This window comes from Zeugodacus cucurbitae, chromosome 3 (genome assembly GCF_028554725.1).
Source record: "Zeugodacus cucurbitae isolate PBARC_wt_2022May chromosome 3, idZeuCucr1.2, whole genome shotgun sequence".
NCBI classification, from domain to species: domain Eukaryota; kingdom Metazoa; phylum Arthropoda; class Insecta; order Diptera; family Tephritidae; genus Zeugodacus; species Zeugodacus cucurbitae.
Genome location: NC_071668.1, coordinates 18,810,689 through 18,835,964, shown reverse-complemented (window position 1 = coordinate 18,835,964; position 25,276 = coordinate 18,810,689). Strand labels below are relative to the sequence as shown.

The 25,276-nt window shown below is 33.8% G+C and overlaps 1 protein-coding gene across 1 annotated transcript in view; it reads left to right on the top strand.

Annotated features, from left to right (window-relative positions):
• The first annotated feature begins 629 nt into the window (after window positions 1-629).
• The window catches only part of LOC105217266 (homeobox protein aristaless), an 84,193-nt gene continuing 59,546 nt past the window's right edge, over window positions 630-25,276 (top strand). Inside the window, exons 1-2 of the mRNA XM_054227385.1 lie at window positions 630-1,255; window positions 16,172-16,209. The gene's annotated coding sequence lies outside the window, so the exon portion shown is untranslated. The remainder of the gene's footprint in view (window positions 1,256-16,171; window positions 16,210-25,276) is intronic.

Genomic DNA, 25,276 nt, shown 5'->3' with positions numbered 1-25,276 from the left:
ATAGTATTATTATGAGAGCACCAGTACTAGAAGACATATTCTAATATTTTGACATTGTTAAAAATATAAAGGCATTATTAAATATCAACCATAACCTTAATTATGAACAAAAAATATATCTACAAAAATATAAAGTTGGCAACACCAACCAATCGCCGCAATCTGAGTATGTGAGAGATACACGCCAACACAGCCAATAATAACGAGCGCACACATCAACACATATACAAACACTTAACTGTCTTGCACACCTGTTCGCTATCAGCACATAAGATCGCAAGATCCGTTGACTATTCGTTAACACTGGTAACACCACCAACAAGATCGATAGGATTGTCGAATCAATGTTTCGATCGCATGCGCGCTCTCCTCCACCGACAAAGTCAATAAATAAACACGCTGAGCATAACAATAACAACACACAACGCACTCACTCCAACAGCTAGCCGACCAGGCATGACGAACAATTTGTGTGAGTGGGAAGTCTAGAGGCAAGCACCACCCACTTGACTTTGAAAATAAGAAAAGATAAATAGAAACCGGTTCCTCCGCTATTTATTTGTTATTGTTTTACTCACATATACACTCGCCTACCAATTTGAACTGACAGCAAACGGCAGCACTCAACTCACCTGGCCGGCTATCGGCGCTGGACGCTGCCGCTAATTTGTGTTCGAGAGCAGTCGCTCGTTTTGGCGCTACGTCGAGTAGTTCACTTGCGACATTGGCGCGGTGCGGTAGTGCATATGGGAGCGTGTATTTTGTTTATATTAAACGTGTGTGGTGATTTTGGCGTGAATTTCAAATTGGATTTCGAAATCAAGTATATATGAAAAAATACGTTAAAATACTATATTCGATACAACAGAACCTAATCGTGGATTGTTGCTGAGTGTGGGCAATTTGCCAATTTGCATTGCTATTGTTGTTGTCAGCTGTGCGTGAGATCTCTCAAAAGAATTTAGTGAAGTCTTTTATTAAAATTGACAAGTTGAAAAGTGTTGTGTTTTTTTTCAAATTACGGCAAGCAATAAATCACAAAACAAAAGAATTGATAATGAAATATAAATCATAAAAAATATATGTAAATTCTGAACAGTGTGTTAGTAACTTGATAAAAGCTTATACAAAGTGTTGCGTGTGTTGCGCTGAGCCGTCGGTGTTCTTTCTAAAAAACTCAAGTTCGAAATTCAAAAAACAAATTCGAAAATTTCAAATTCGAAAACAAAAATTGAATTAACGATAATAGTATAAGGTATGTGCTTAAAAAATATATAATTTATTTACGAGCTAATAAATAATAATTAATAAAAAAATAAATTGAAGTATTGAAGTAATAAAAATAAGACCACTATACCAAAAAGCGCAAGTGTGTTGAAATTATATATCAGATTGTCGTAAAATTCGGACCGAGCTCTTGGTTGGTTTTATATCGAGGCCTTATAAGCCACCCCTGCAAAGCTTAATGTACTACACAATACATATGTATATCCTGTCAAAAATTTACTCAGACTTTACTTAATATCTACCATGAATACATAACACTGATACCGATTTCTTTATAATTTAACAAATTTTATCAATTGTGGTATCCGGAGGAGAGTATAATATATGCATAGCAGGTTAATAAATATTTTTTGTAGAATTATGTTTATCTATTCTCGTTTTAACCTTACAAAGTGGTTCCATTTAAATATATAAAAGGCTTGTACGCAGAAATATTGTGTTTCTAAAAAAAAACAATATTGGGGTTTGTCATATTAAATGATTTTATAACCCCAGCTCCTTAGAATAAACCACTTGTATAAATTTTTCTTCAAATTTAAAGACTAATAAATATACAGTGGAACTTCCATAACTCGAACTTCTATAAGTCGAAGATCGCTATAACTCGAACTTTTGATTTGGCATAGCGTTTAGAAATAAAATTACAAACAAATTTCCTTCCATATCGCGAACTTCTATAACTCGAAGTTCTCCATAACTCGAACTCTTGAAATGGCAATAGAAGTAAAATTGCATACAAATTTTCTTCCATAAATCGAACTTTGCGACTAGTGGATAATACAAAATTTAAAATTTTACTATCGAGACATATTTTAAAAGAGTCTCTCTATATCGCATGGAGGCTAACAAAAAATATGATATTATATTTATGGATTGCATTAATTAGACTTCATGAGCAAACAATACCAACGAAAAAGATTACAGAATACGTGTTTTAACGTATGCACATAAAACTTTATGCGAAGTAAATAAATAAAACTATGTATAATTCTATATTTTACAGTCTTTTTTTATTTGATGTTTTATTGAAAATTCTGTAACTCGAAGCCTCTCTAACTCGAAGTTTTTTGTGGATTATGGTGATTCGAGTTAGGGAAGATCCACTGTAGTTTCCACTGAACTTATAGTTCTGGTCTGATATTTCAAATAAAGCTCAAGCGGTTTTTTAAACATAAATGAAAAGATAATTGAACTAAATTATATATATAGAAACAAAGTGGAATCACTATAACCGAATCAAAATATTAACTGATTACATTATTAAAACTTTTTCATTTCATATGAATTTTATTTGCTGTTCTTCAAATAAGATTAAACCGCTTTACATGTGATTTAACCCATTCAAAAAGCTCTTAGACATAGCCAAAGATGCGAAATATTTCTACTTTTTTGCTTTTAAAATTCTACTTGGAATTCATTTTCCTCACATATAAATCCGATTTTGCTTTAGTACCGCTATTCAAGTACTAAAATATCAAATATTCCAAAATTTGTAGACAGTAACTTCGCATTAAGTTTCGCTTTGGTGGGCCTATCAACTTTCAACAATATCACTATTAAATACTACAAAAATTGTTTTTCATCAGTCTAACACAGTTTTCCATCCTTGGACAAGATTAGATTTGAGATAATCTCAATATTCCTTTCTAAAAACAAAAGCATCACTCATTCATTGAGCATATATTTAAGAGCGTCATCTATCGATGTTTCTTCTTTTAACGACTTCTGTCTATTTCCAGAACCAGAAACTAAAAAATATTTCGAACTACTATTTTTGTTGTGTTTTATCTATTGAGAGTTCGCTTAATCAGCTCAATAAAATTAGCCACTCATTTAATAAAGCTCAATTATAAAGCGTTTATAACCAACGCCTACAGATCGAAGGTAAAACCGAGAATAAATAAATGTAAATTTTAAAGAAATCAGCATACACACACATACGCATCTATATAGTTCATTAATTCTTTCTACATAGCACTTTTGTCGGATCAAACAAACGAAGAAAAAAACGAATTTAACTGTTTAACTCAAAGTTAATTTCACTTTTATTGCTATTCACAGCTCCGTATTTGCATTCGACAAAATATGCTTGTTAAAATTTATTAGTATTTCTTGTTAATTTTCGCCAATCGCTTTTAATTTAAAATGCATTAAAACGAGTTCTCCACTAAACCGTCTGACTGAAAATTTACTGTCGTTTAGTTGAAATTATGGCGGGATTCTTGAATGTGGCAGATAATTAAATTTATTACTTTAAGCAGGTAGCCGTCATTGGGCGAATGTTTTATGATTATTAAATAAGAATGCAATTAATTAAGTGTGTGTTTCTTTCATATTTTATTGTTTGTAAATTAAGGGATTATGCGGATAATGGAAATTATCATCATGACACCATGTTTTAAAAGTATTCTTATTATTTTTTAATAGAAAGGTTGTATTGTAAATTGTTCAATATGCATATTGTTCTCACTTAGTTGGGAAATCTTGTAAAATTCTATACTAAAGAATTTTTTGAATAAAGAATTAGTTTGTGAGTTATCAGCCAATCAATCAATAACTCTTAATATGGTGTCACAAGGGCTTCCTATATGACTGATTTAACAATCCAGTTGGCATGGTTAGTTATATTGTAATGTTATAAATTTCAATTTAATCTTAATTTCCTTTTTTCAACCAACGCCATTTATTACTAGTAATTTCCAACAATTCAAAAACACCACAACAATACAGAGGACTTCTAATAAAGGGTAAAGTCAATCTATACAGTCCCAAATTTTTTTTTTTAAATTGAAATCTTTAATTTAGGGGAGTATATTTAGAAAATGTTGGGGTGACTTTTCCATAATGTATCAGGATTTAGCTTCATATTTTTGGTATACCATATATTTTTTTCGTAGTAAATTTTCGAATACATTTGAGAAGTCCATTTTACAACCTAGTTGTAAAACAAATTGCATTCCCATTAGTATAATTTAAGTATATTCGACGTAATTTGCTTTCATTAATTTAAAAAATTAAATCAACACCGAACTTAAATTGATTAAAAATATATAATTTAATTTATTTATTTTTTATTTAATTTTAATTAGCTCACTCGTTTGCTAAATTAAGTTCTATTTAATTAATTCAATCAATTTCAAAATAAGTCTGTTTAATTTAATTCAAATGTAGTTTATGTGTTTTAATTCAAATTAAATTTATTCATATCCACTATAATTTAATTTAATACAATTCAATTTAATCATTTAATTAAATGAAATATAATTGATTCCACTCAATAAATACAATTGTAATCAATTTATCTGAATGAATTCTTCATTTCAATTTAATTTAGTTTAATTAAATTCAATTTATTTCAACTGAATTAGTTGGAGTGTATATAATTCGGTTTTATTTAATTATATTCAATTCACGGTAATTTAATTAAATTTAAAATGAATTTCCACTCAATCAATACCATTGACGTCAATTAAACTAAATTAAATCGAAGAATTAATTCATTATTTTAGAAAAATTAAATTAAATTATAGGATTAATGATAGTTATTATCGTAATTTTTTGTTCAAATTAATTTAGTTTAATTTCAACTAATTTTAATTCAATTAACCAAATTTCAGTATCTTAAATCTTAACCAATTAAAAAACTCTAATTCAAAGAAACTCAGTTGGAAACTAGTTAGGTTGAATTCATTTCAACTAATCCGACAATTTTATGGAAATAGCCACGTCTTGAGCATTTCAGATATATTGAAATTTAATTTAATTAATAACGTTTTTAGACAGGAGCTGATTGATCGATTAACAGGCCTCTGTTCGATTAAAACGCTGATTAAGATCGATTTACCATACAAAATAAAAAGCCACATTAAATTTTAATTGAATTTTAATCGACTTGAAAATGAAATACAACTCTGCAACAGAGAGGTACGATATACGTTCTTTGTCTGCGATTGGCTAAATTTTTTGATAAATAAAGCTACGGTAGATTTGAATTGAATGAATTAAATTATGTAAAAAAATATATTTTTTTTATAAAACAGGCTACATACTCCGTAAACTAATGTTTAAATTGATTTCTTTAAAAAATAATTGAATTAAAAATTAAAATTAAATGTTATTATTTTTTATAGCACTGGTATCATTTTCCTTGACCTTAAACGAATTTAATGGTATATAAATTAATTTAAAATTAAAAGATTGAATCAACATAATAAAAATTACATAAAATATAAAAAATTATATAGAATTTAAATATACTAAATAATTTATGTTAAATTCAAATTTAATTTTTTTTTTTTCAAAATATGATTTTTAATATATAAGTTATTCTTATAATTTAAATTGAATTCAATTAGTGAAATTAAATTAATTGAACTATATTTTATTAAAATCTTACTAAAATATAAACAAAAAATATTAATTACAACAAGTAAAATGAAAAATCAAAATCTCATAAAACGTCAGATACTTATAACGAACGCGCTTATTGTAAGCAAAAATTTATGTACAATAAATTAGGCAGCAAATTTTAATGCCGACGGCATTTGAGTTTTATGTATTGTATAACGTTTTAGGTGTCGTCGCTGCGTTTATTTATGAGTATTTTGTTATTATGCTTATACGCACATATGTATATGTTCATATGTAAATGCCTCTAAATATGTTGGTTGCCTGTGTTGCTCTTGGCCGTTATTGCCACCAAAACGTTCTAATTCTTATTAAGCTCATTTCATTTAACCATTTCCCTAACAAAAACACCAAAAAAAACTCCTCTCTTAGCTGGCACTTAATACGATTTTAACTGAATCACATTAAATATTCAATTTAATTATGTCGTATTCAACTAATTTATGTTTGTATGCATAATTAATGGTGCGAGTGGCGACGATGACGATGGTGAGACGGCGGTGGTGTTAGTGCGGGAAGTAGCATAGGTCTGCAAGTCTGTTTGGTTTATTTTTTTTTTAGTTTAGTATTTTCCTTTTATTTTTATACTTCTGCTATCGCCTCCAACCGCAAGCGATCTAATCGAAATTGAGTTGTTAATTGCCAAAAAATGCTACATTTACGATTTATCAAAATAATATGCTCACTACTCATGGCACATAACAACCGCAATTAATTGCAATCGTCATTAATTTCAACATTAATAGCAACAACAACTAGCACACTGCGCATCACAACATTGTCGACAGCATCTGCAGCCGCGCAGTCGCACATCTGCCGCAATTCGCATACTTACAGACAAAATTTATCATTTAGCTTGTAGATTGTAACATATGTCACAATCTTCAAAAGGTAGCGAAAACATGAAAATATTAATTAAGAAATGTCAAACATTCCGTAGTTGTCGAGACAAGCATAATTCAATATTCATAGACACACATCCATATATACATATATATAGGTGTGTATGTATATATGTGACCTCTAATAATTGCCCAGTCTTCTAACATACACAGAATTCTACTCATTAGGCTTCCTTAACTCTACCCACTCGCGCCTCTCCACTCCACAGCCGCTCTTCTTACACTGTAGCGCATTCTTCTACTTTCTATTTGCGTTTCTGCTTTTTCTTGATGTTCACCCAAATTTGAACAACATGCTCGACAATTCATAATTGATTGTTTCAGTAATTGAATTGAAGTCATTGTAAAACTTCTTACTTCAACGGGCTCCACAACATTATCTACTTGGCTATTAGCAGTTCGTCGCACTTCCTTCATTGCCGTTTATATTTGATAGGCCACTTCCACACCTGGGATGCTTATCAATCGCATAGACTGTTTGCTCGATTTGTTAACTTTTCCATTTTCGGCATGTAAAACGTTGTCTGCACAAATCTGATAATAAGTTGGTAACATTTTTTAATTTTCGGCATTTTGATTTGCGCGCTTTCTCAAATCAACGCCGAGATAAAATAAAAAAAATTACAAAATTATGCCAGCATTATTTTTGGCACACAAAATCAGCATTTAAAATACAAAATTATGAAAATAAAAATTTTTAAATATTTTTCTATATAAAATACTGTTTAAAACAACAACAAATAGCTTTCAAGCATATTCTGTCTCGCTTACTCTCTCACTCATTCTAAACATAAATCAAATTAATTATCAAAACTTGTCGACAGCATGAAAATTATTAGTTGTCATACTGCTTACATGAACTACCAAACAACAACAACAATACACACACCCACAAAAACAACAGTTCCGAATTTTTTCGGAAAAATTCTTTGATAGTTCTCAGTCTCAATCACAAGGCAATATTGTTCGGTAATAATTTTGTTATTTCTTTGTGTATTTTGTTGTTTGTTTTTGTACTTTGTTATAGTTTTGTATAACGGTTACCTTACAGTTGATAAAACGGAAATGTCATGAAGACAACACAAATTATATTTGGCCTCTGTAAATAGTTTCTTTTTTTGGTCTTTGCGCTTGACATCTCTGATATGATTAATTTTGAGTTATCTACAGAAATCTACAAATTGGAAAAGAAAAATTAAAATTTAAATTGATAAAGTTGCAAATTAAGCGGAAATTATATTTTTGTAACACATTATTGTTGTGATTGAACCTTCGTGGTTAGTCATCTGACTCTAGATCACAGTTCGGCGCATGAGAGTTCTCTTGAAAGAGAGAACTACTTGGGCTCCGATTAAAGATATGCTCCTCATGTTAGCACTGAAGTTTGTGGATTCTTTGAAAGAAGAAATTGATAAAACAACTCATCTTAAGAGACCCTACTTAATTAATCAGTGAAATAACCAAGCAATCCATAGGAAATTATAAAAGCCTCATTTTTTCCACATCTCCCACATGTAATATTCTATCTATACCGATTGAAAGCAGACAATTCCTGAAATAACGCTCTAAGTTTTCATTTTCCACGGAACTTTTCCCCTTCTGTTCTTCCGACGTTTTGGAGTCAAAACCCCAGAGTAAGTGGGTAAGTGTCGGAGTCAATGCAGTCTTTAATTAAATTCTACTCAGTCACGGAAATGGTATGATTCCACCTAGTATACCTCTACCTAGTGGACTTTCAAACTGATTAATTTAGACGCCATATATATATATATATCGAATATTACAAACGCTGCTACGGGTTAATTGGAGAAGATAGTGTTCCTCTTAGGGCAGGTCTTCATATCAGACTTCTTTAGGAGTTTTTCATCTAATAATGTATCAATCTATCATGCTTCTAGCAAATAAGTTTACTCCCGTTCAATTATCATTGGACTTGGAACCGAACAAGATATCGGTTTTCTTTTGCGATCTAGCAGTAGACGATTGTACTTCAAGCAAGCTTGGTAAACGCTGGTCAACAACCAGTGGCTGAGAGTCTGGCCCTAAGTCAGTTCAGTGCCAGAGTTTCTAGATACTAGAAATTGGGACACAGCAAATTTTATAATTATTTTGAAAAGGACGAGAAAAAAATCTCGACTGCCCATCTTGGTCAACATTGTAAATTGTCTGGTATCGCAATTAATCGTTAAAACGGTTTCTGAGAAGCTCCAAGAGTTTCATTGATACATGAAGACTAAGGACCAATGTTCCAACTGTATAAGTGAGATCGCCGATATCTTTGTCTGTGTCGATGTGTCCAGTTGCCTAACCAAACCTAGAGCACTTTCATAGACGATATTCGGATTCATCGACTTTTAGTGAAACCCCCAACTTTTAAAAGACTGAATATTGTAGATGGACTGAAGCTTTAAAAATCTATGTTACGAAACTAGTCTAATTCTTCAGCACTTTTGATAGTCACTGAACCATTTGCCATATCAAAATAGTTTTTACTTACCTCGCTCGCACTATCACCTTAGATCTTATCCCTCAAATTAATATCAGCACCAGCTACCACACTTAAAACAAATAACATTACATATATATGTATAACAAAAAATAAATTTAATTAATTAAATAACGTGATCAATAGCAATAGATCGATATCGCATGCGACAATGCGGTTACACAATCCGGCTGTCAACGCTTATCGCTGTATCACTTAATACAATAACAAAGACAATAGAAAGTGCAGAAGTGCTACTAGCGCTTAGTAGCAAGCGTATCAGTTTATTTTTTCAAATATTTATTTTAAGATTATTTTTGTTAATTGAATTGGAGTTTTCCGTCGACATATGTACTTACATATATAGAAATCTTCATGAAATTTTCAAATGCAGGAAGTATGGTACGAAGACTACAATCAAGCAACATGTGTACGCGATTGTCATTGTGCTCGTCATATTTCAATGTCCAAATTGATTAAGAGATTAATAGGACAGTTAAACAGTAGTCAAAATGCACCAGACTTTGATTATCGCATGCGATAAGTGACATTTAATTTACCGCTTCAAAAAATTATTAATAATGAACAATTGAAAACATCACTAAGACAATGCATGATTTGCTACAATGCATACATATTTATACTATACACCTAGAAATGATTTTTTTAGTCATCAGAATAGTCAGCTGATACCGATTTTAGTTTTTTAAATTTTGACCGATAGTCTCACTAACAATTATGCTTGAAGTGTGTCATCAATCATGCTATGACTATAGGCGAAAACGATGATCATGATCTGGAAATTATGTCTAAAAACATTTCAAATTGATATCAATAAACATTTATGAATCTCTTTATTGATTTTAGTACCACAAAAATGATTGATTGAGTTTCACATAGCATCAAAGTAGTGTCTAATAGGATTCAACAATTTTACTTTAATGTCATCAGGATCTGGAATTAATAGAAACAATATTGCTTTCAACCCACAACCAAGCTCCCATCGTCAAAGCCCTATTACCTTTATGATTTCAGAACCTCATTAGCACATTAGTACTGAATTTAGCATAAACATTTAGTGTCAAAAATGCACAGAAAGTGTTTCCGTTTTGTGTATGAAATTTCTGTGTGAATAGAATGGAATCGAACATTTGTAGCTTACAACGGAAATATTGAACTTTTCTTATCAATAAAACCGAGTCTAGGGTGCCAATCTGACATTGTCCAAGGAAATTAAGCGTAACAACATTGGGTAACATTGGGCAATTAGCTAATTGCTTCACGACAAATTTAGAGCAAGTAAACATTGAGTTAAATAAATTTCTCTAATTACTCCGAAATCTGTTTTTTTGTATTTGTAATATTAATTTTTATCATTTTAATCATGTCACGACAGAATCGAAAGCTCTTCTCTCTATGTTAAAAAACAAAGAACATAGGGTAACATTGATTGTCTGATTAACTTAAGCAGGCAGAAAGTGTTGTTGTAAAGCATTAATAACACTTCACTGGATTGCATGTGAATCCTTTTGTACTCAATTAAGTACTAATTGGATAATTAGTTAATTGTTTCATTATAAATTTAGAACAATTAAGGGTTAAATTAAATAAAGATTCTTAACTGCTTAAGAGTACTAAATTTTTTTGTACATTAGTGCTATATCGCTTTAGAGTTGCAAACTTTTCTTTTTCCGAAAAATGTTGAACTTATCCGAATTAGGTTAGGTTATACTGGTAGGCCAAAAAGCCACACATAGACCATTTTTGGTCCTTTGCGATACCAGTTGGAGTGCCGTCACGGTGTCCACGAGCTTATCCCAATTGATGTCCGCAGTTTTAAAATCCAAAAATTTAAAAGAAAAGTTCTCGTTTACTTAAAAAATATGTTTATCTGAATGCTTACACGCTTCACTGTACACATACCATTATGTAGTACATTCTCTATTTTAATATAAAACTAGCATGCCAACAATGACGTCACTATAAAAAAACGCTATCAACAATCAAAAAATAGAATATAATTTCCAAAAAGGGACTGATGTGTGTTGATAACAAAATACTTTATTATTATTGTTGTTTTAATTTGTTAGCTGACAGGTGAATTGCTAGTTTTTTGATAACTTTTGCTTGTGCCACTTCAACATTTAATTAAATAAACAAATTTATTTGATAAACTCAAATTATTATTATTCACGTATGATTGATATAATTTATTATTGTTATTACGGTTATGCTTCTCCGTTTATTTGTATACATTTGTATTCGTGTTCTGATTTGTTATTGTGCACTTAAAAAAGTTTTATTTTCTATACAATTGCTTTCCATTTTATTTAAGTTAATCATAACTTTTTTTAGTTTTTGTATAGATAAGTGTTGAACGTAATTCGTAATCCGCATTGATTTAATTGATATTTATTTAATTAAATGAACTGTAGAGTTTCCTGTGCCATTCACATTTTACGCATGTCATTGTTTAATATGCTGAAAAATTTAGATATTGTGAAATACGATTTATTGCATAATTTCGTAATTTAGATGGAACTATTTCCTCTCGAGATATTTTTTTGAATTAAATATGTATTTGAATTAAATATGTATTTGAAAATAAATATTGGATGAGAATAGTTCCTTGAGGTTTATAGCTTATAACTTTCACTGATTTACTTACTTTCGCATTCCCTTCGTTTTTGTGTGAGAGATGGTATAGAAGGAAAGAGTCATGTAATGACCCAATCTTTCTTATCATATTTCTTATAATGAAGTTTAGGTACCCTAAAATTTGTAGGATTTTCGTTTGCTTCAAGATTTTAGAACATTTCTTTAATATATATAAAATAAAAAATATGTTAGGACTTATAGCATTTTCGCATATAAGTAAATTGATCAATTAATCTACCTTTGCTCGATTAAAGCGCTGATTTAGATCGATTTACCATACAAAATAAAAATATATTTTTTCTACATTAATCTTTAATCGAATACTAAAAGCAAGCAAAACAAAAATGTATAACAGCTGATCGTTAATCGATTAGCCGGCTGTACGAAAGGCAAAAACTCAATTTCTCAATTATAATTTCAATGTATTCATTTAATTTGGTTGTGCGAAAAGGCTATTATGTATGGTCTTTAGTTACAGAAAGTATCGAAAGGTATATGCTTAGATAGCTATAGCTTCCATCACTGATTTTCAACATCACAATCCTGAACAAACAAATATGTTCCTATCAATTCTGCTAAGGGGTTTCTATTAATCATTTGGAGTTAACTTATTCTCGCTTTAACTCCATTTATAATTATTATAATAGTTGTCGGTCCGTGCAATAGGACTACTATATTTCTGGTTTCACAGACCAGGACATTTGACCATTCATTGTTTCATGTTTGATTGAGAATGCTTATTTATCTATATATTGGACTAGAGTACACCAGATTTAGATTACAATTAAGTAAAATTTATATTATACGGTTGGTATTGGAATCAAATTGAAACAAATGAAAATATTTAAAACTATTTTTGATATTTACATATATTTTTAAAATAAGCCTAATTGTATGTTATCTTTATTAATTACTTTGGAACATAGTGTGCTTTTAGGATTCCATTATATAAGTATTGAGACTCAGAAAGAAATAGGGATAATTTCAAAGGGATAGTAATCAGTCCGTTCTTGTTCGAGAATTGGTTTTACTTTGAACTGTTCTAACAAATATTAATCGAAATATTATTTACAATTTCTAAGCTTCACTGGGTCACCTCTTTACCACATACATACTATATTTATATACCGATACCTTTATGTGACCACATCTGACTAAATTCATCATCACACATGTATTCCCGTTCAAAAAACAAAAACAAAAAAAAATCATAAATCCTTTTTGCAAAGTGTTTTGAGCTTCTTTGTGTGTGAACTTAGGCAACAACCAGCGTACCAACCAACAAAAAACAACAATAGCAACACCATTAAAACATTTACCATTGAGTGATAAGCCTTGGCGCCAAAATATCCATAAACAAGCAAAATTCTACCAAAGCAATGGCAAGAATTCGCAGAATGAAAATAAAGCAAAAATTTGCGAAAAATCGAAATAAACAAAAACAAAATGCCAAAATAAAAACAAAAAAATGCAACAACTTATTATTTCATTAATTTCACCAAGCGTTGCAGCGTGGTTGGCACAGTAATAGTCAGAAGTCAACCGCGACAGTTGGCTGGCCGTTGGCCAACGAATGCTACGCGTGAGTTATCCGCCAGACCACTTGCAAGAGCGCTCCACAACGCCACAGCTACAGCTACAGCTGAGGCTTATCAGAGGCACAAAAAATATAAATGACCAACACGATGACAAAGGGCAAGCAACGATTTTTCAACACGGCAAAGAAATGAAGTGGTGAAAAAGAGAACAACAACAACAACAGTAAATGCTATTTGAAAAAGTCGAAAGAAACGAAAACTTAAATTGAAGCAGGTTCTCGCTGGTAGTAGTAACTACCGGGGTCGCAATGACAAGCGGTATTATAGTGAGACGAGAAAAGCTCGATAATTTGGGGCTTTATTTTATTGGAAATAGAAGTCATATCTTTCTTAAACGGAAGGTCATTTCTTTACACAGACACGAAACTTTAGTCTTACATTCTTCTGGTTCTTTATCTCCGAAAATTATCTGCCATATATCTCCAGTTAGATGTTAAAGACCAGTGTTCCCACGACAGACGGACCTATCTATTCTCAGTATTCTAAAAAGCATATTTGGAGAATGTTTTCTGATACTATAACAACAACAACAATAACCGGTGTTTCAATTGTTCGTCGTTGGGATCAGTTCTATGAACTTAAATCTAACCTAAAACTTCTCCTAACCACCGAGAACGAGATAGTTTCTAGAGTGTTGAACCAAAACACACAATTAAACGTTGTTATTGTTGTTGTATGGACACTGATCTACAGAATAGTTTTGACTGGTTTCCGGGTCCGTTTCTAAATTTGTTAAGAGCGATTGGACTCAAACCACTCCGTATATTTTATTATAGTTGTGACTAGTTCCCGGTTCTAAATCTTTCAAGATCGATTCGACAACAACTTCTTTACTTTATCAAGAAGATCTTGGAACCCTGTGGAACTATCAACTTTGTTTTCTATAGTATTTGTTATGTCTCGGAAAACTGAAGTACTTTCTTCCCTCAGACCCCATATTGGTTCTACATATTTCTCAGGCATGACATTTGTTGCTGCTTCGGAATGTAAAGAACTACAATCCACTTCTGAATCTAATATCGTGGAGTCAGGTAGTTTTTCCGAGGTCCCCACTGACTTATCCAACACTCCGTGTATCCACATTCACGACGAATTCTCACCGTGTTAACATACATAATTTTTATGAGTAATTTGTGTTTTGTTTTGAATGTGAACGCATAAGTTCTGAGCCAAACACTGAGTGGTGGTCATGCACAGCCACTGATGGAGACTACGAAACACTTTGTACCACTTTGTATTTGTAGCAGTATATGTATGACTGCGGCTACCCAGATGTTGCTGATGTTGGCGACAGTGTGTGGAACGCGCATCGAAGGCGACACAGTGTAGTCTGCTACTGATTACAAATGACGCGACACCGTGGAAGTGGCCGAATTGTATCAGAAATGAATCCATTAGGGTGGCATATCCACGACGCACACAAACTGTGTGTGTGTGTATGTATGTGTGGCGTTTCGACATTTCAAATAAATGTGTACAATGACCAGAAAATTGTTGTACAAAAAGGTTATACGATAGTGGCCAAATTGAATTAAGATTGCAGCAAATGAGACGAATTCAAATAAAATGAGAACATTAAAAACAAAAAAAAAGCAAGCCAAATCAATAAACATTGTGGAGCGCAGAAGAAACAATAAAAGGTATCGAAATGTAAATTAAGAAATGATTTATGGACAGCAAAGTGAGTGTAAAGCCATACTTTGTTGCAAGATTATGTTTGGATGGTGTACTCATACATGGGAAAGCTGCACGCACTCACGTGGTTGCTTTTCTACATTTTTACTCTCAGTAAAAGTTTTGTTCAAGAGGTAAATGAGGTTTGTTGGTCGAACCTCGAAATTGAGATACTTATCACTCATTCGACCTATAATGGATCTAGTTATATAGAGCTTCTGAGATTCGCTACTTGTTATTAGCGTACAAGGTATGAGATGGAGATACAAATATATGTACATAGGATCTCAAAGATGCGATCCTAGATTTCTGAAATTTTTGAAATCACCAACAGTTCATGCACCAAACTCAAAGATTAAGTTCGTCCTCAAAGAACTTTAAATACCAAATCTTCCTCATAATATTTTATTAATAAATGTCGTCTGAATTGTCCATTGATTAGCATTCGCATAGTCGTCGGTGATCCTGAAAACTCTAATGGGTCATCTCTTGTTTAGAAGTGACTTTCTAAGTGCAGTTTCTCCCCACTACATTTTTCGACTCATCATGCAACTATTCAATATATTCATTCTACTTCAGTACTTTGTCTATTATTAGTCTTCGTCAGACGACGGTACTGGAGCAAATTTATTCAAGTCGAAAATATAGGTTAATAAATTATATCCAGATTAGTAAAAAGAACATCCGATCCACTTATAAAATTTCGAATATCGAAACTTAGAGTAATTATTTATATCAAATTTTCTGATTCGTGTTTAATTCATACATATTTATATATGTATGCCTGGACTTTCTGATCGAACACTGTTATGTAACATTATTTCCAATTTTCTCATTTTACACCATCCAACAACGGTTTATGACACACCTTCTTCGTTGTTGCTACCTTCTGACAATAAAGGTGTAAGTCGATATACATATGTATATATGCTCATTTATATACACATATATATGTATGTCAGTATTTCCGTAATTTAGGCGCCACTTTGACATAACAAAAGCATGAGCACGAACAAAAATTCGTAAACGATAATATTGAAATGCATTTTATTGCCTTACAGTGGGATGAATTTTTATTTATGTAGTTAAAAATATAAATTATCCAAAATCAAATTAAATTTTTGCATTTTTTAAAGATATATTTTGTCTTTTACTTGCAGATTTCTAATTTGTGTGTACTTGTAAATTGAAATTTAAGGTAAGTGGATTTGAAACATTTTTCTTTTTGATTATTTTTTTATAAGACAAAAATATTTTAAGTTACTCATCGATTGTAAAAAAATTGGCAAATCCAAGTCATAAATATCAAAATGATGAAAATATCGATAACAATTGATTTAGAGAAATCGGTATACATATTCTTCGTTGTTTAAAAAAATTATCAAAACAGTGAAGATGTGATCTCTGGATAGGCGGTTTTATATTTTTTATTGAGCGTAGGACTGGCCATAATAATAAATTAAATGAGCTATTTAAGTCAAACCTGGTGTGGAATAAAATCTAATAACACCATACCCAAATCCTCAAAAAGATGTGGAACTATAAAATGAGGCGATAATCTCTAAAAATCCCAAACATATCTAAAAAATTTAAACCTTTTAATAAGTGGGACCTTGAAAGAGAATATTAATCGATTAACATATTATCGGATAATAATTGAACAATAACAAGTTACCTTCATATAATGAAATGAACTTGTTATGTTTAGTTTGTCTTAGCCTCGACTCCGTGTAAGCTTTTCCAGTTTCCAAAAATTAAGATAAGTTTTAAGGACTGTCATTTGACAAGGTTTCGACAATTCAAAAAAGCCAAAAGCTATCGCAAAAATCAACTTTGGAGAAGTGTTTCGACGATCAGAAGAAGCGCTGGCATAATAATCGAATGGAAACTATTTTAAAGGCGTCAACATTAATGTGGGATATATTAGGTTGTCAAATATCTCCCTTCCACCTTTTTGTCAACAGTTATAGACGTGTAAACATGGAGTTCACTAACGCCGAAATTCGCGCTATATTAAAGTTTTCCTTCGTTAACGGAAAATCCGCTAGAGAAACGTTCCGTCAGATTAATAGTGTTTTGGGGGATGGTACTTATCACTTCGAACTGCGGATGAATGGTTTCGACGATTCAGAGCGGGTGAAAACGAAGGCCAGTGAATCGTCCCAAACAGTGGCCAAGCCGGGATTGACGGCTAGGAAAGTTTTGCTGTGTGTTTGGTGGGATTGGAAGGGAATCATCCACTATGAGCTGCTCCCATATGGCCAGACGCTTAATTCTACCATCTACTGCGAACAACTGGACCGCTTGAAGCAGGCGATCGACCAGAACGGTCCAGAATTGGCCAACAGGAAGGGTGTAGTGTTCCACCAGGACAACGCCAGACCACACACATCGTTGATGACTCGTCAGAAGCTACGGGAGCTCGGATGGGAGGTTTTATCGCATCCACCATATAGTCCGGACATAGCGCCAGGTGTTTACCACCTCTTCCTGTCCATGGCGAACGCCCTTGGTGGTGTAAACTCCAAAGAGGCTTGTGAAAAGTGGCTGTCCGAGTTCTTCGCAAATAAGGAGGGGGGCTTCTACGAGGGGGTATTCTGAAGTTGTCGTCTAGATGGAAACAGATTATCGAACGAAACGGCGCATAGATATAGATAGATATCCGATCACTGTAACACTCTTTATAAAGCATTGAATAAAGAGCAAAAAAAACGAAAGGGAGATATTTGCCAACCTAATATATAAATAATAATAATAATAAGTATTTGTTTCCAAAAACAAAAATTCCCGTTATTTTTTGAACACACCTCGTATATATAATATGAGATAACATCATACAATGAAGTAAAAATGTTAATCCAAGCATATACAACCTAACAGCTAACTTTCATGGGTTGATGAGTCCACAATTTTCCATCCAAAGGCATTTTTTCTTTTTGTAAAATATCCTTAAAATTGTATTGTTTTTAATAATTTTTTCAATATACGTGCATTCTTAATATATTTCATTAAAAGTTCCTCAATAATTTACTGTACACTTACCCAGTTAACTCTCAAATACTCAAAAGTGAGTCACCACACTCATTCATACTGATTTTTACGCACCGTCCTAAAAGTTGCCCCTGCAACAGTCGATATACATATTGGGAGTGTGTGTGTAACCCTCCCGTGAGCTTGCTTGTAAAATGCAACAATAACAACGAAATCGCTAAAAGCAACAATAACTAGCAAAACGGTTATAACACCAACTTAAACCAACAATAAACACAACACAACAACAACCAAAAGCGCCATACGGCTGTGCTAATAAATTATTAATGGAGAGGCTTATCAGGCGGCTTAACTCAGGTACACCTATTAAACGTTGTGTCAAGTGAGTTAATAAAAAAATTATTATTATTAGTTGTCGTGCAGAAGGCGAGTGTAAAAGCTCGATGGCATTGTTTTTGTAACTAAATGTTATTGTTTTTGAAAAACATATTGGGGCAGGCAGGCGGCGCTGGTGAATATCGTGGATATGTAGTATGTATCACGTTTGTATGTGAGTTTATGGCCATTGTCGCCACACAAAGAAATTGTAAAACGCCAATTATTGTAATAAACAATACAACAACAACATCAATGCCACTAAGCATATGAAAGTTGTCGCATGTCGCTCAGCACTCGTCGTGGTGCACCCCCAGCGACGCTAAAGTCGTAAAATTGATAAGAATGTCTCGGCGGCAGACGTCTGTCGGCGGCTGTAGCTACTGTTGTTGTTGTTATTGCTACTTATCTCTTTATAAATGTTGTTGGAAGTGAAAAAAAAAGAAAATAATGTGGTTGCTGTTGTTGTCACTTGTGGTGGCCACCAATGACACATCGCGATCATCGCTTTTTCTCTTTTACACACATTTACTGTTAACTTATTGAGACAAACTCTTTCTTATTCTAATTTTGGTGATGGTAGGAGTTGAGTTGCTGATTGAACGTCGTTTTTTTGTTTATGATCCAAAGCGTTTTTTTTTTTTTTATGTTTCAAGTCGGTATGGTGTGTCTCTGTCCCTGTCGAAATATTTGCATTTTTATGCAGCTATAATTCAAATCTTCACCATCTTATCAATCATTTTTCTCTTCGCACTTGTCTTTTATATTTTTATAGCAGTAGGGTTGTTGTTGATTTTCAAGTTTTTTATTGTAATTTTACTATTAAGTGTGACGTTTACTAAAAGACACCTGAGCAACATTTGCTGACTGGGTGGTCAGACGAAGAATAACCATAAATTAGACACACTTATAAAATTTTTCAGATTGGCATCCATATATATACCAGGTGTGTTAAAAAAATAACGGGAATTTTCGTTTTTTTTATATTCATTCACTCGTCTACAGTAGTGAAAATAGTCCCCATTCGATATTATGCACTTCTTGTAATCGTCGAAACATTTCTTAAACGCGATTTTTGAGATCGTCTTCAGTTACGTTTTCCACGATCTCTCGATCAATGATACAGTAACTCCCTATAAATTATATTTCTATTTTTGCTTTAAAGTATTCCTAAATGTTCTTGAACATCCACGTACAACGGGGCTTTGACTGTTCTCACGACAATCAGGTCTACGTAATCGGAACGCACCCGTATTCTTATTCGACCAAGAACTGTGATATCATCTGAATTTCTCAGACTTATTTAGGGCATGTTTTATACCGCTACAACAAAAATAACGGTTTTTTGGCTATACGAAACACTTATGCCACATATCATATTTTCACCAAAGGCTCAACCCACACCGGATTAGTCAAGACGTCTCTTCTTGTCTGATGCGACAACATCCCTTAGCTTCATATGTGACAAACCATACCGAACAAAATGGGACTAAAACCAATGTTCGCTTGGTTTAGACTAGAACAAAATATGTTTTTGTGTCTTATTAGTAAAATACGTTTTTGACTAATGTGGGTTGAGCCTTAAGGTTCTCTTTAGGAAAAAAGTTACACGGAGTCATGTCCTGACTCATGAATATGGAGGTTGGGACATCATTAAGCATCGATTTCACCTGCTTTTAGCATCCCATGGAAACTTAACTCTTCTGGTCATCTTAATCAACTTAATTGTCTTAAAAAAAATAAATCAATATCTTTAAGAATCATAGAAGCAATGAACAATTTTTGAATGTTCAGACAAAACGGAAGTTGAGTTTTACGTCTTTTAAAGAAAGAATCAAATAATCACCTTTATCTCATTTCAACTACAACAACTCAATATTTACTGCTATAACTAACCTCGAGATTGGCCTTATGGCTCAATTTTGCTTGTAATTACGCATTCATCTACACATAGTAGCTATTTTATTATTAATAAAGCATGACATTTATTTTATTACTAAATTATTTCCACGAACTCCATCTGTTTGTTATGCTCAAGCTGACAGTTGACAGCCAGCGTTTAAAGTCTAGCGATTAGCGTTTATCTAAGCCGATGCTCTGATTGATTGGCATTAAATTGAATTAGTTCACAAATACAATTAATTTTGTGACAATTACAAGCTAGTTTAGAATATCTTAATAACTGGTTTAACGCCGGTTTATTTCCATAATATGAATGTAATACGAATCAATCTCGCTTAGATTACTTTATGACTCAATTGATTAATAGATTATTCATAATACGAGAGCAATTCTATGAGTTAATGAATTTTTGAATAGAAAGTTGTTGTTAACAGAACCACATTTTATACCTTTAACTTCTAACTGTGGTGAATGCCGCTGTCTTAACTGTTGCTTCTCACTTTACCAAATGAAGATCTGAAGTCTTATGATCTGGAGTCATAAGACCATTTAGATGGTATTAAGGGACGTTTTGGAATCAAATTGTCATGGGCCTATTCCATGTCCTAATATTATTCGAAATTGTGTGGTAGTCTTGTGGATCCAACAATAGAGAGCAAATATCACGTCAAACAATTAAGTAAAATATAATGATTCGGGTTCTATTACTTCTCTGATTCTACTACATGTTATGTTTTTGAATGAAGAGTAAGGCCTTAAGGAATGATCCCACCTTATCTCAAAGACCTTGTTGTGAAGACCTTATACCAAGTACTTAATATTAATGGGTAGGTAGGATATGACATTTGTCATTCGAAATATTACTAAAAATAGTTAAGAAAGTCTAAGCTAAAAGTGTAGAGGTAGTCCGCCTCCCAATTTCTGAGAGATAAAGGATTAGATTAAATATATATTGATCCAGTTTTTTCTTCAATTTCTAACATAATTTTTCATATTATACAACAAAAGCATTGGGCTCTCCAAGTATTATATAAAGGGTTTTTCAATAAGAACAAAATAATAATGAAAAAGGGTTTAGATATCAATGAAATTATTTCGACCAGACGCTGAACCCAACTTTCGACGGTTTTCAAGCATAAATCGGCCGTTACTGCAATTCCACGTTCGATATTCGTACAAAGTTCATCAATCGTCGCAGGCATAGACCATAGACGTGACGTAGCCCCACAGGAAATACTCTAACGGAGTCAAATCGTGTAGCACCGTTCTGTTGGAACCACATACAGCCCAAATCCATATCATCCAATTCAGGCCAAAAATATTCGGTTATCATTGAGCGGTAGCGATTCCCATTCTCAGTAACGTCTTGATTATCACGGCAGAAGTACGGCCCAATGACGCCGCCGGCCCATAAACCGCACTAAGCCGTAATTTTTTCGGGATGCAATGGTGACTCATGGAGTAAGTGTGGTTGCTGCCTTATTGACGAAGCCATTCAGCCCGAAATGAGCCTCATCATAAGTTGGACTTGTTGGATCGTATATCTTGCCACAATGAGATGGCAAACTTTACTGAAGAGAAATGTCAAAAAAGCGGGGAAAATATAGCGGCATTTGCTGTCTCTATCGGTCTACTTTTGTAGCTATCCTATTGCAAAAAAAACCCTTTATTTAATGAGAAACTTATTCAGGCGTGCAGAAAATTCGGATCTTAGCCAATTTCTATCGAATTGCAGGGGATTTCGACTGGGAACAGAATTTTGAATTTACTCGAAAACTGCCAACGGACCATTTGTTATAACGAAAGACCACTTTGCTATATACTCTCTGAAGATTGTTCAGGTTTAATTGGAATCGGTGATAAATATGCCTTCAAAAGCTTAAAACATTAGATAACTAGGGTCCAAATACTCTTCTACATACTGAAGACTTGAAAACGAAATCACTGAATACAAGCGGGGACCTATGCATACCTGTTGTTATAAAGATATTACCAATCATTAAAAGCATTCACTTAATTGCCGGGCAATCAATAAAAAATATTTCCTCAAATGAGAAATGCACAAATGTCTTTAATGACGCCAACATTCACAGCCGATCAGCGTACTCAACGCCGCAGTGTCACATTGATCGACGCATTCTGTGAGAGCATGCGAGGAATGTACGAATGTTTGAGTGTTTCTGTTTGTATTAGTGAATGTGTGCGCTGATAAATGCTGCTGTCGCCAACAACTGACAAATTGACAATTATAATAAAAACAACAAATGAATCAATGCAGCGTACAACAATAAATCAATAGTAGAATAAATAATAAAAATCGAAACACCGCCTTCAATTGAGTGCTTAAATCCACAATAAAGAATCAAACAAATGAACGAACGAACTTGTCAACCAGCAGCGCAAGGTAAACAACACGAGAACAACAACAATAACAACAGTGGCGGTCAAGACAAATTTAAACGAACTATCGGCAATTACAACAACCAACGGTTGCAACGCTTGTAAAGTGTGACTAAAAAGGTTTAGCCTAATGTAAACCCATAAATATACTGCGCTTGCGACGCTGGACAGATATGTACATGATGTACAGCGAACAGCGGACCCACACCCAAACACACACAGCGCATGCGAGTGTGCGCGCTACCTCATTTGCTTGTTCGCGAACATTAACGAAATGCAGATGAAGTGCTTCTGTTTCAGCGCATCCATGCGGTGTTGGATGGCGATGACAGTGTAGCTCGCAGTTTTGGTCTTTTGTTCGAGATATGGCTAAAGACCTCGACTGTTCGATGTCCTTAATAAAAAGTTCTTAACCCATCAGAAGATTTGACTCAACTACAGATTATCTTTTTAGGTTTCAAAGATGCTCACATTAAAGACTATGGCATCAGAAATTCTCAACATACGATAGCTCTAAATCCGAGAATAATATCTAGAGAACGTAAATTATAAACTAGTCTAGGTTAGGTTAGTAGGAAGATCTCTGCATATGCACGAAGATCTCATTTGTGTTACTAATAAACTCCTAACAGATCAAAAAGACCCTTATAATTCGTCAAAACGCTTTGAATTTGGTACTCGAAACTTCTTAAGCCTTCCAAGATGTTTTAACCCCAGTCTGGCTAAGCTGGACATTGGAGGAGGAAATACTTAGATGATTCCACCTCGCCTTTTTTCATACAGCTTTAGCAACCAGCGTCTGCCAGGATCTCTAGTCTCATCGCGTGCGTGCCTATCGAGCTATATTTGTCCAGTAAGCACACTAATGATCGCGCCGAGATGGACCTTGCTGAAAGAAAGCAGTTCCTGCGGACCAAAGGACGTCGTAACTGCGCAGTTGCTGGTTGTTATCCAACACTTGGCGACCTCATACGATGTCTGTGTGTCCAGCGCTCTTGCGCTAGTGGACGATAGACTGCCACCCATTCGGACTTCAATTTTGCTTTTCTACTCTCTTGCAAGCTTGTCCGCTTTGCAGTTAACAAAGTTTCCACGGTGACCCGGCACCAATACACGTCGGATCGCAAAATAGCTTAAAGCTATTAGTTAGACACTCCTTAACTAGCCTAGAGCGTAGTGTCATCGATTTCAATGCTACTATTTTCGCTCTGCTGTCGGAGTGAATGACAGTATTCACGACCCATTAATCGTAAAAACTCTTATCAAAGATTCAAAATATTCGTCGACAATCAGGCAGTTATTTAATCAAAAGATAAAACGAAGTACTTCAATCAGGGTAGCTGTCTTAGCATGATTATCACTGTCTCCATCTTAACTGTTGGACCCTTCATATGCTGTGGTCCAGCTGTTATCATATATGGATCTAGAACTGAGGAATAGTTTTGACTAAAATATTTTAAGGAAGACTTTAAGAGCTCTGGAGAAAACTGAAAATGCATGGAATCAGTTCTTTACAGTTTCATGAACAAATGACTTATAAAATAATTCAGAAGGAGTGAAAAGAAAGAGTTGACAAAAGAACTCGCACAAAGGAGTAAATAAAATCAGTTATTTAAACTTTCATAAAGTGGCAACACTGGTTTAGATTTTTGAATAAGAGTCAGAATCATCAGCCACAGTTAGTATGTAAGTCCGTTACCTTACCATATACAGAGTCCACACTCGATCATCATTCCTTCAGGCTTTGTGTAGACGCGAAGTTTAACAAATTTACACACTTGACTATCGGCTGTCGGCCTGTATGTACATCAACACCAATAAGCAATAAAAACAACACACACATTAACCAAGGGATGTTGAAACCCACGAGTCGCGATCATAAAAACCACAACAAACAACAAATGAGCAAACACTCGCAGGCAACACGCCAAAGAAATCCGTTAAAAGAGCAGCAAAGATTTCAATTTTGGTGAGTCAGCAAGGCAAGGGAGTAGCTATGTTCGGGGCTGCTCGCCACAGCAAATTAAACATTGATCCTTATCGACATGTCAGAAATGAGACTTGCGCAGCTACCCAACGACAGCGGCGTTGAAAGCGATGCAGAGATGAGGAATGAGCTCAACAAATTCAACGTTCGGTAGCTCGGCACTGACGAAATGCAGCAACTGGTAGCAACTGCTGTGTTTTGAGGGCACAACCTGCAGTCTTCCCTGCGTCAAAAGGCGTTCGCTGCGCTTGTTCTACGGTGGCGCTGCAACATCACCTCAATTACAACGGTGCGCATGAGGCGCAACAGACAACAGGCAACAACAACACATGCGCACATCACTCATCAATGAGCTAGTGAGTCGGGTGAGGCCGTCATCTTAGACGCACTGAGGCGAAATGTGAGTGCGCGCCACCATTTGGCAGGCGTTGAAGCTGTCGATGAATTAATGTGAGATGTTTAGATAAGCGGCGGGTTAATAAGCGCAGGATTTGCTGGGCTGGAAAGCGATAATAGCACTTAATTTGTTTGAGGTTGCGGTGGGGCAGTCGAACGCATTAGAAGACACCACAGCATAGAACTTTCTTAGCAGCAGGCAGTAGTACACAAT